This window comes from Cetorhinus maximus, chromosome 12 (genome assembly GCF_964194155.1).
Source record: "Cetorhinus maximus chromosome 12, sCetMax3.hap1.1, whole genome shotgun sequence".
Lineage (NCBI taxonomy): Eukaryota > Metazoa > Chordata > Chondrichthyes > Lamniformes > Cetorhinidae > Cetorhinus > Cetorhinus maximus.
In genome coordinates, this window is record NC_135890.1 from 50,908,935 (window position 1) to 50,921,929 (window position 12,995).

Here is a 12,995-nt window from a genome sequence, read left to right on the forward strand (position 1 = left end):
GTGCTGTTCAGGTCCTGCTGCATGATGTCCTGCACAAGGCGCGTGACTCTCTCCGTAGCCTGGACCAGTCAGTGCAGAGTGTGGACCAGTCAGCGCGGAGCGTGGACCATTCAGTGCAGAGCCTGGACCAGTCAGCGCAGAGCCTGGACCAGTCAGCACAGAGCGTGGACCAGTCAGCGCGGAGCGTGGACCAGTCAGCGCAGAGCCTGGACCAGTCAGCGCAGAGCCTGGACCAATCAGCGCAGAGCGTGGAGCAGTCAGCGCGGAGCGTGGAGCAGTCAGCGCGGAGCGTGGAGCAGTCAGCGCGGAGCGTGGAGCAGTCAGCGCGGAGCCTGGACCAGTCAGCGCGGAGCCTGGACCAGTCAGCTCGGAGCGTGGACCAGTCAGCGCGGAGCGTGGAGCAGTCAGCGCGGAGCGTGGACCAGTCAGCGCAGAGCCTGGACCAGTCAGCGCAGAGCCTGGACCAATCAGCGCAGAGCGTGGAGCAGTCAGCGCGGAGCGTGGAGCAGTCAGCGCGGAGCGTGGACCAGTCAGCGCGGAGCGTGGACCAGTCAGCGCAGAGCCTGGACCAGTCAGCGCGGAGCCTGGAGCAGTCAGCGCGGAGCCTGGACCAGTCAGCGCGGAGCCTGGACCAGTCAGCGCGGAGCCTGGACCAGTCAGCGCGGAGCCTGGACCAGTCAGCGCGGAGCGTGGACCAGTCAGCTCGGAGCGTGGACCAGTCAGCGCGGAGCGTGGACCAGTCAGAGCGGAGCGTGGACCAGTCAGCTCGGAGCCTGGACCAGTCAGCGCAGAGCGTGGACCAGTCAGCTCGGAGCCTGGACCAGTCGGCGCAGAGCCTGAGCACTGATGTTCATGAAGTACATGTGGAGCTGCGGACCCTGAAGCGCAGATGGCCCAACTGTGGCTGAAGTGGACAGCAGTCTCCATCAAGTCTGTGTGAACCCACCAAGCTGAGGCTGTGTAAGAGGAGGATGAAGGTTCCATGCAGCTTACGGAATTCCCACCATCCTTGATTTCCCCGGCCTCTCTGACAGAGGGAGCATCTGTGGCATGGATCCCAGTGACGACAGCTGCCCTTGCAGAGATGGAGACAGCACAGCCGGAGGAAGGGTTCCTGACACACCGAGGCTGACCACCACAGTTCTCATAGCTGCTGAGCCAGAGATTTGAGCAGGCTGCTTCCACCTCCTCTGAGGCAACAAGGGGAGCTTGCCTTAGCACTGAAATCATTTTTAATGGTACCTGGATCAGCGCCTGAAGTGCTTTAACCTGCCAGGCTACAGACTGGGTACTGGAACTTGGGATTAGAATGGACGGCTAGTTTATTCAGCCAGCACAGACACAATGGGCTGAATGACCTCTTCCTGTGCCGTAACATTTCTATGGTTCTATGGAATGTCTGTGTTGCAAGGCACCAGTTCACCTTGGTCACCAAGGAATGTGTGGTATGTTATATATGTACTTTGTAAAAAAATTTGTTCCGTTCACAATTTAATTAAAATAACTGTTTGATTTGATGTTTAGTATGCTCTTTACAAATGAATGCCAAACCTTATTTATAGTATAAACATATATCAGCAGGTTCGCAATGGTGCCAATGGACCAGTCGTCTGCAGCCAGTAGTCTATCTCCATGTGACGGTGAAATTTAGAAGAACATAGGCATAGTTGACTGCCTTGATGTTGTGCCAGGCCCGTCTTCAGTGTTCAATCAATCAGGGATCTTTAGGCAAAACATTGCTGGATCACAGCACCCACGCAACAGCAGCATCCTGCATGGATCCCTGCCCAACTCCCTGGGTACGGCCATTGTCACATGTCTCTGGTCCACCCTTTTTTATTCTTTCACGGGATGTGGGCATCACTGTCCAGGCCAACATTTATTGCCCATCCCTAATTGCCCTTCAGAAGGTGGTGGTGAGCTTCCTTCTTGAACTGCTGCAGTACACAGTGCTGTTAGGGAGGGAGTTCCAGGATTTTGACCCAGCGACAGTGAAGGAATGGCGATATATTTTCAAGTCAGGATGGTGAGTGAATTGGAGGGGAAATTCCAGGTGATGGTGTTCTCATCTATCTGCTGTCCTTGTCCTTCCAGATGATAGTGGTCGTGGGTTTGGAAGGTGCTGTCGAAGGAGCCTTGGTGAATTCCAACAGTATATCTTGTAGTTAGTACACACTGCTGCTACTGTGCGTCTGCGGTGGAGGGAGTAAATGTTTAAGGTGGTAGCGGGGGTGCCAATCAAGCGGGATGCTTTGTCCTGGATGGTGTCAAGCTTCTTGAGACTTGTTGAAGCTGCATTCATCCAGGCAAGTGGAAACTTTTCCATCACACTCCTGACTGTGCCTTGTAGATGATGGACAGGCTTTGCGGAGTCGGGAGGTGAGTGACTTGCTGTAGAATTCCCAGCCTCTGACCTGCTGTTGTAGCCACAGTATTTATAATGCTGGTCCAGTTCAGTTTCTGGTCAATGGCAAACCCCAGGATGTTGACCCTGCACACCTGATCCTTCTTCTTCCTTGTCCTGTTCCTCCGATGATATAAGGCCTTTCTCACTCTCTGCCTCCACAAGTGTCACTCCCCTTTGCTGTGCCATGTTGTACAGCATGTCGCATACTACCACCATGTGGGAGACCCTGGCAGTTGAGTATTGTAGAGCTCCACCAGAGCGGTCAAGGCAGCGAAATCTAATCTTGAGCAGGCCTATGGTCAGTGACCTACTCAATGAGGATCCTGGTATGCAGGTGGCTCTTGTTGTAATGGCCCTGGGCTCAGTTTGTGGATCTCGCAGAGCTTTAGAAACCACATCCTTAGCAGGTATCCCTTGTCGCCCAGAATCCAACCACGTATTTGGTAGGTGGGATGGAAGAGCGGAGGCAGGCTTGACTCTCTTAGTGAAGAGGCAGCTGCCTGGAAAACATACACAGACTTGAAGGAAGATCTTTCTGTGGTCACACACTAGCTGGACATTGATGAAATGGTAGGCCTTCCTATCAATGAATCTGTCAGGCTTGTCACAACCTGAGCCCAGGGCTGCTATTTGCAATGGCAGCCTTCCTTGGGATAGGATTTGTGCATGCCTGGCTGAATGGCCTGATGGCACTTTGGTTTCAGATTTTTGAGCAGCCCCAGAGTTGCCAATGAGCACACGCCTGTCTCTTTCCCCCACCCACCCCCACAACCCACTGCAGACTACACCGCCCCCCACCACCAGCCTTCCCTGGGCCTTTCAAACTCACTTTATTGCAAAAGGTCTGCACACTTGCGCCGTTTCCAGAACTTTTCTGTCCTTCAGAATAGCTTCCTGTTCCTTTTCCAACGGCACTATGCTGGCGTGGTTTACACAGCCATCTAAACTCCACTCAACGTTGTGAAGACCCCAGAGTTACTGGATCAACACTCCACTGATTGGTCCCTCCCATGTCCCTCACTGTGTGTGCATGTTCCCAACCTTCCTCCTTTTCCACACTGATGAGAATGGTCGGTGTCGGAAATGGGGGCAAAAATTCCAGATCTGCACCCCGGCCACCATTTTCCTTCCTACCCGACATTGCGGTCCCTGTCAGGCCTGCAAGATCCAGCCCTTGCCTTTTCTAACGAGGAGAGCATGGACTGCAGCGGTTCAAGAAGGCAGCTCACCACCACCCTCTCAAGGGCAACAAGGGATGGGCAATAAATGCTGGCCCAGCCAGCGAAGCCCACACCCCGTGAATGAATTTTTTAAAAAGCTTAACTCTGAGGGGATTTGATTGAGGTCTTTAAAATAACGAAAGAATTAGATTCGATCCATGTGGATAAGCTATCTCAGTTTGGTAGATTAGGGCAGATGATTCCCATCACCCGCAGTACAGGCGTAAATTGAGTATTGGAGAATGTGTCACCCAGTCACAGTGGACTCCTGGAACTTGTCTGATCATTTTCGGGAGTTAGAGAGGAATTTCTCAATGGATGTTTTCTCCCAAAATCGGCCTAAGATTTTAAGGCTCTCAGGAGGTTTTGCTGTGCTAGCTGTTTGGGGTAAGGGGGTAGATGATTTGCATGAGCTGCGCCTTCTCAGTATGGGGCAGGCTTAATGGTGTAAATGGTCTTTTCCTATCCTTGTTTTCATGTGTCCTTTGATAATTAGATGAGATACACGAAAGAAAGAAGTTAGATTTATATAGCATCCTTCATGTCCTCAGCATTCTTTGATGCACTTTACAGCCAGTGAATTACTTCTGAAGTGTAGTCCCTGTTAGGAGGCAGATACCAATTTGTACATGGCAAGGTCTGAGAAACAGCAAGTGAGACAGCTGACCAGATAATCTTTTATGGTGATAATGATTCAGGGATAAACCTGCTCTTCTTCGAGTAATGCTACTTTGGTAATGGAATTTTATTAATACCAATTAACGCTGGTTAGGCCACAGCTAGAGTATTGCGTGCAGTTCTGGAATCCGCACTATAGGAAGGATGTGATTGCATTAGAGAGAGTGCAGAGGAGATTTACCAGGATGTTGCCTGGGCTGGAGAGTTTTAGTTATGAGGAGAGATTGGATAGACTGGGGTTATTTTCCCTGGAGCAGAGGAGATTGAGGGGAGATATGATTGAGGTGTATAAAATTATGAGGGGCATAGATAGGGTAGACAGGAAGGAACTTTTCCCCTTGGTGGAGGAATCAATAACCAGGGGGCATAGATTTAAGGTAAGGGGCAGGAGGTTTAGAGGGGATGTGAGGAAGAATTTTTTCACCCAGAGGGCAGTGGGAATCTGGAACTCACTGCCTGAAAGGGTGGTAGAGGCAGAAACCCTCATAACATTTAGGAAGTATTTGGATGTGCACTTGCGATGCCATGAAATACAAGGTTATGGGCCTAGGGCTGGAAAATGGGATTAGAATAGTTAGGTACTTGTTTGACCAGCGCAGACTCAATGGGCCGAAGGGCTTTTTTCTGTGCTGTAGACCTCTATGACTGTATGGCTCTATGACCACCTGAACAGGCAGACAGGGCTTCAGTGTACATTTCATCCGATTGCCAGTGCTTCTAATAATATAGCACACCCTCATTACTGCACTGCAGTGTCAGACTAGGTTAGCTGCTCAAGCCCTAGATCAGAGCTTAACTCATTACCACTGATCTAGATGTGACCAAGCTAGTGATGAGGTAAGCTGACACTTAACTTGAAAAACTGGGAGGGCAAGATTCTTATCCATAATTTCTTTCTTTCATTATTGTGGGAGTGGCACATAAATTAAAAGTTCCTTCCGTTTTCTGACTTAGTCAGCATTTCAGAAATCAAAAAGAACAAGAGGGAGTGCTTTTGTTGTTCCTGTGGTTAGAGCTACAGATATTTGTGTTAAGAGACATGATTAAATATTAGGAATCAGCACTTTCAGAACAATGCTCCATTCACATTTTATTTTATGGGTTGATGGGTGGACAGGACTAGGTGCAAGTTAGGATGCGGGCAGCAGAATTTTGGGTATTCATTGCCACAGAAGGCTGCGGAGGCCAGGTCATTGAGTGTATTTAAGACCGAAATAGATAGGTTCTTGATTGGTAAGGAGATCAAAGGTTACGGGGAGAAGGCGGGAGAATGGGGTTGAGAGACTTATCAGCCATGATTGAATGGCAGAGCAAACTCGATGGGCCGAATGGCCTAATTTCTGCTCCTATGTCTTATGGTCTTATGGAGGGCGAAAGATGGGAGGCCAGCCAGGGGAGCAATGGAACAGTTAAGTATAAAAATAGCAAAAGCATGGATGAGGGTTTCAGCAGCAGATGGACTGAGGCAGCAGCAGAGACAGGCAATTTTACAGAGATCGAAGTAAGTGGTCTTGGGGGCGTAAGGCGGGAAATTCAGCTCAGGGCAGGCTTGAGGGGCTGAATTGCCTACTCCTGCTCCTGGTTCTTATGTTCTTACAGTCAAAAATGAAAAAGAGTGAGGCATGCTCCTGGTATCCTGGCTAATATTCCTCCCTCCCTAACCAATAGCACAAAAAAACAATTCACTGCTAATTTACTGTGCTCAAGTTGGCTGTCGTGTTTGCCCACTAAACATTGACTGTACTTCTAAAGTAATTTATTTAGTGAATTTATGAAGTACTTTGCGATATCCTGAAAAGATTAAAGGTATATAATGGCAAGTTCCTTCTTTTGGTTGTTGTAAAAATCATTATAATCACAAATGAACTGTGAAGTATTTCCACTCTGATTCTTTATGAGCAGGCACAGTGCAGTTGCCTCTCACCTGAAAAATAGTACTCATGGTAATGCAGCAATCCTTCAGTCATGCATTGAAATGTCACCCAAGAGTTTGGATTCAAGACCACTCCAGGATTTCAATTCACAATCCTCTGACGCATGCAAATGTGTTACTAAGCAAAGCTAAGTAGAAAATTAAATAGATTTACCTTTCTGATAGATCTAAATCTTTTTTCCAAAACATCAAAAATATGCCAGAATCAAAACTTCTCAGAGTTCCAAACTGTATTTTGTGCACCAGCATCTCTCATTTCTTCTCCGACTCAACAGATCACATTTTATTGCAGTAAAGAAAAATTGTTTACCTAAAGGGTTAAATGTTCACATTCACCCCACAGAATGGAATGTCGATTTTTAAATTTGAAAATAGATTGAAATCCGACGCAGAGTGAGGTGAATTTAATGATCTGCATTCTCTGATGCCTGGAAGTCACAGGGGAAATAAATTATAAGAGTGTAATAACCTTAAGGCCAGTGCTTAGAGCAAAATTGCTTCAGTTCCACAGCCTTAGCTCGCAATCTTGGATAGCAAGCAGTCGAACAAAATAATTTGTTAGTTGTTTAAATGAGGCGCTTTGCTGTTATTAGCTTGACATAGTGATTCAAAACACACGGATCCAAGGTCCAATGCATTTGGCATACACTTAAGAATAGTTTCTATAGAAACATCATATGAACCAGTACAAAATGGTTATTACTTGAGTGTGATTAACTTTCTCCTAATGCAGAAGGGTGTGTACTACATTTGTATGGTGTATTATGCTGACACAAAACCTTTTATATCTCCGTGTGAAATAATTTTCAGGTTTCTTTTTCTCAGGTTTCGGCCTAGAAGTTATGGTTGGCATCATTCTCATTGGAAAATCTAGGCTTTAGCATTTTTTCTTGGTTAACCATTGCTCATTCATGTAAAGTGTATAAAGAGGGAACTTGCTTTTTATGCAGCATTTTCTGGTCCTCAAGATTTGCCCAAACCATTTCACAATTGATGGAATTTATTTTTGAAACATAGGCGGAATTTTTCCAGCCTCGCCAGCAGCGGGAGTCGTGGTGGGTGGGAGCGGAAAGCTCAGAGTGACGCCAAACGTTCGATTTCCGCCGGTGGGAAAACAAATTGTAATTATCCACGCAGCACTTTCCTAGCGGCCTAATGGCGGGTCGACTTTCCTGCTCATCCATGTCAGGAACCTCATTTGCACGCATTAGCATATCATGAATGCTCATTAAAAACGCAACTCATCAGAATCACGTTCTTCCTCCTAATTATATGCCACGACAGTGAGAAATTAGACCAATCTGATTCACGATCAGATATGAGTGGCATGCACCTGCCCACTCATAACTTTGAGGTGCGTACAACATTGAAAGCCTACCGGCAACAGCGCTGCTCCCACTTGTTGCCGCTACCAAAGCTGCTTTCTCAGGCGAGACTGTGGCGTTCGCAGACAGGGCTGCTCACACGCGGTACTGCGGGACACAGGCAGGACTGCTTGCACTGGGTGCTGCAGGGCACAGGCAGGGTTGCACTCTACCAGCAGAGACCACCATGGGGACAGTGTGGGGGTGGAATAGGCAGAGACATAAGGGTGAAGGGAACAGGGGAGGGAGGGGTGATGGTAGACAGAGAGATGTCTGGGGTGGGTGAGGTTAGTGTGGCACAACAGGGAAGGGGTACACACAGACTCATGGCTGGGGGTGGTGGGGGGGGGTAACTGTCAGACCATCATAGTCCTGGGACTGAGGCTAAATAGTCGTGGTGACAGATTAAAGGCAGTCCTGGAGCTTTGCAGGCCATGCCATAGGCTATACATGGCCCACACGTGATCCCAGTCCAGGGAGGGACTAGGCCTGTCTGCTCAATGGGCATCGTGCACAGCATGGTGTGGAGGGCGTGGTCAGTGCCTCACACGGTAGTCCTGGGGGTAGCTGGCTCGGTACTGGACTGCAGATGGGATGGTCATGGTCAGGGGGGGCATCTGCAACCTGTAAATGGGGAAAACATAAGAAAGGGGGGAGTACTCAAAGCTCTTTGGGGGGCTGTTCCACTGTCTGTTACCATGCATGCAGCCTCAAGATGGGGATGGGTTAGGTCCACATGGGGCAGGGGGACACCAACAGTGATGGACTCAGGGAAGAGAGCAGGAATGTCCACAACAATAACAATTGGTTCCAGGGTTACTGGGGGAAGCTGGTGAATGACTGGAGGGAGGTCTACCTGCATATCATGGTGTTCCTGGATGATCGGGGGATGTGAACGGTGACATGGGGAAGGGTGAAAGCTGGTCTGGAAGTGCAGTACCACCATGTTGAGACCCCAAATCAATGATGCAGTTTAAAAGTGAAACTAAAAAAAAATCGCCACGGGACGGGTCTGAGGCAGTGTGGGAGGGGTCCACAGCTGGGCTCCGGGGCCCTTTCAGAGGGCAACCTCACACTTATTACATGGAGATGAAGGTTCAGCAGGGAGAACTCATGAAGACTTTATTGAAAAGTTAGAGTTGGAACCAGAAACTCGTGCGCTTTTACGTGAGACTACACTAGGGGGTCACATTAGAGGTGATCTCATTGAGCATTTAGCTGCCAGAGGAACGTGAGATGGGAAGAGGCAGCCAGCCATTAAGGGAGCACAGCTGCTGGGTATATGCAAAAAGTTCTACCAAACCTGCAAACTGCATTGTCCATTTGACATGGGTCATAGGACACAAGGCATCCAACCTTTCCAAAAGTGCAAGGCAGGGGTAATCTCAAATCCAAATAAGGCACTGAATGAGTGCCAATAATGCGCTTTGAAGTTAATGGCTGTGCTCAACCCTCTTTCATCCTATATGGGATTGAGATGTCAGGTTGTTGGGGTGGCTTCTTAGAAACCTATGATCTGTGTCAGCTACAAGGGTGGAACAGGGAGAGGCACTGGTTTTCTGGCTTGGAGTAGGAGATCTGTAATTGTTGGGTAAGCTACATTCATCTCTTGGATCTATCTGTCCACAGGAAGAAGGAGGATTTCAGAATGGAGGCTGCAGTTAATGCTGCCTTCTTGATGGCAGATTGAGGAGGAGAAGAAGAGCCTGGCACTATCTAGCACAGCTTAGAAAAGATCCCTGGTCTGTAGTGTATGGTCCAGGGGTGCCGCAGGAGGACCCAGAGCCTAAGGAGTTCAGACCAATCCCACAAAGGTAACTGGCACAATCAAGGGTCTACCAAAGACGCCTTTCCTGTTTCAAGATAAGCAAGAGACAGTGCCGTGCATGTCTACATTTATCAAGAGATGTGGTGGCCCATATCTGCCACACTCTGTTGGAGGATATAATGCCCCATGGACTGGGAGGACATCCCCTGCCAGTGCCCCTGAAGGTCACCATCGCACTCAATATTTTTTGTAAGTGTATCATTCCAGGCAACCACGGGGACCTATGCGGCATCCCTCAGTCCTCAACACACAAATGTATAAAGGAAGTGAGAGATGCCCTCTACTGTAAGGCTCATTATATAAAGTTGACAATGGATGACACTAGCCAGGCTGCTAGATTTCTTAGATTGGCAGATAGGCTTCCCCAGAGTGCAGGGTACAACCGATTGCACACATGTTACTTTAAGAGCTCCATGGCAACAGCCCTGAACTTCATTAACAGGAAAGGGTTCCACTGCATCAACGTTTAACTGATGTCTGATCATCAGAAGCAGATCATGCATGTTTGTGCCAGTACCCTGGGAGTTCCCATGGCTCATGCATCCTGAGTCATTCCCGGGTGCCTCAGATATTCAAAGGGCCTCAACACTTACAGGGTTGGCGGCAGGGTGATAAGGGGAACCTGCTGAAGAGATGGCTCATGACACCCGTGCGTCATCCTCAAAGGAGAGATACAACATGGCGCACCCTGTGACAAGGTCCGTTGTTGAGCAAACCATTGGCATCCTGAAGATGTGCTTCCATTGTTTGAGCTGTTCAGGTTCAAGAGTTATGCAGTACCCTCCAGACAGGGTGTCCCGCATCATTGTGGTCTGTTGCGCCCTGCACAACCTGGCGCTTCAAAGGGGAGATCGCTTGCCACATGGAGACATGGAGGAGGCAGAGGTTTCCTCAGACGAGGAGGACGTGGAAGGACAGGAACCTGAGCAGGGCAATGGTCAGCTTCCATGTGAGGATACTATAGCAGTGACACAATGCAGAAGACATACCTGCGACACACTGATAGCCACAAGGTTTCAGCAGGAGTAAGGTCCAGGCAAGGGGACCCGAGCACATTTCTCCTGTCCCTTGATGCCATACTAGTGATTAGAAAGCCCTTTACAAGCAGTGACATCACAAGCAAGGTCAGCATTCAGCCTTGGACCTGTAACCCTCAAAGATCACGAAGCCCTCATTCTTGGAAAGGTCCGCACCCAAAGCTGCATATAGCTGGTGTGTGAGGCAAGAGGCAGCACACCAGCACGCACCCTGCCTCAACTGCACATTGTGTAGTCGTTGCCACCCGAAAGAGACACTTTGAGCGGCCACAGAGATTTGCACATGGTTGTCGAGAATGTGATGGCTCCAGGTCATGTGCTTTCACAACTCGCAAAGAACAGAGCTCAGTGTTGATGATACAACATTACATTTAACCCTCCAAGACGCATGAGCAAACATAATTCTACGGTGTGTTGCGGGGCTTAAAGGATCAGATTTCAATATGCAGTCACTTTCAGGATATGGCTTGACACATCTCTCTTACAAGACACAAGGTCCAAGAGGCTAACATGAGTCTGCTGAACATCACATGAATCTGAGGCACACAAAAGGAGGCAATCCGGAGTGGGAGCTTGGGGTCACCCTTGCAATAAGAGAGTACATAGATTCATATGCAAGAGGCATTCACTTGATGAGACTATTTTCATGAACTCGAAAGATTTACAAAGGTGCATGATATATACAGTCAGTGAACACCTGTGCCACCATTATGCTTTCAGTATTTCTTACTTTTTCCTTACCCTACCACTAGATCTAGGTGCACCCCTGACATCCCCAGCTGAGCTGGAGGCAGCCTGCTGACCGCTATGCCCTGTTGTCTGTGATGACCTTGGCAGGTGTCCTCTGGAGGGCTGGGGCCTGGAGGGGGCCCCCCTGCTTTGGGTCTCCCTGCTGTGAGGCAAGTGCTCCTTCTCGGCCTGTGGAACTGAAGCTGCTGGGGTCATAGGCAGAGAAGATTGGGAGTGGATGGACACTCTGAGGGCCTGGGGGCTGAGGCTGATGGTCTGGCTGGACCTCTGTCTGGGCCTGCTGGTGCCTATATGAGAGAGGGGGATAGATTTAGTTCCTGAGCAGGCAGAATGCAACATTGCACATCAATCACTGAGAGTGTCAGGATGTGATCAACTCATGGAGGGCTCATCCATACCGGCTTTCTGGGGGAGACCGATCTCGCCTTCACCACAGGATCCCCGCCCTCTCCTGCCAGCTCAGTGGCTTCCTTCTCGAAGGGAGTGAACTCCTGTATGCCCGCCATCCCTCTTCCCATCTGGGATCTCTTCAGAGCTCTGAAGAAGAGTCATACAAACTCGAAACGTTAACTCTGTTTCTTTCTCCACAGATACTGCCAGACCTGCTGAGTTTTCCCAGCATTTTCTGTTTTTGTTTCGGATTTCCAGCATCCACAGTATTTTACATTTATCTCGGGGTGCGTGGCTTCTTTCTCTTGGGGGCCATCTCAGGATGTACAGACCACACAACTGGGCTGCAGAGAGTGAATATGTGTTTTTGGGTGGTGTTTAAATATGGCGACAGGATCTTCAACCCCATAAGGTGGACAAATCAATGCCCGCCCCACCACGTGATTCAGAGAGTGGCTCGCCAATGCAAAATTAATGAGGTTCTGAGCATAGATCTGGGCACAAGAACTTGCCCAGCGGGAAACGTGCCACTTTTCCCATCGCGCCACCACACTTTGTCTCCAGTGTTAATGTTGAAATTGTGCTGCAATATAATACATGTTTTAAGTTGGTAATTAAGCACAGCTGTCCCCAATTGGGGAAGGATTAGGGAATCATTGCAAGAGTTTATAAACTAGTTCATGTTGGAGGGTTTATGAGAGGTGTCAGCTGTGGCTCAGTCCATAGCACCCTTGCCTTTGAACCAGAGGGTTGTGGGTTCATGTTCCACTCCCGGAAACCAAGAACTGTGATTGTACTCAAAAGAGTTGCAATCTGTGACTGTTAATAACTCGAAAGAGTTTGGAGGGTTTATGAGAGGTGTCAGCTGTGGCTCAGTCCATAGCACCCTCGCCTTTGAATCAGAAGGTTGTGGGTTCATGTTCCACTCCCGGAAACCAAGAACTGTGATTGTACTCAAAAGAGTTGCAATCTGTGACTGTTGATAACTCGAAAGAATTTTGGAGGGTTTATGACTTTAATTTTCTGTCTTGGAAATAAACATGTTTTAAGGTACAGGCTGGCTTCAGACTCATCCTTCCCCAACATACAATTATCAGAATTAACATCCAGAATGGAAAATTTCACCCATGGTCACTGGTGCTTTTTTAAGAAAACATGGCAACTAATTTATGAAGAGCACGATTCCACAAACAGTAATGGAATAAATGACCAGCTTGTCTATTTCTGGAGGAGGGGGTTGGGGTATTCGGGTTAGCCAGGACAGCATGGAGAACTCCCTGCTCTTCCAAATAATCCATGGGATCTTTTTTAAGCATGTTAGCAGAAAGACAGAGGCTCAATTTAACATCTTACCTGAAAAGCAGGACCTCCTACAAAGCCACAATTCC

General features: G+C 48.6%; 1 protein-coding gene across 1 annotated transcript in view; it reads left to right on the plus strand.

The window, feature by feature from the left end:
* Nucleotides 1–12,995, plus strand: part of LOC144687974 (phosphatidylinositol 3-kinase C2 domain-containing subunit gamma-like) — a 232,986-nt gene that overhangs the window by 145,288 nt on the left and 74,703 nt on the right. The gene's annotated exons all lie outside the window — the stretch shown is intronic.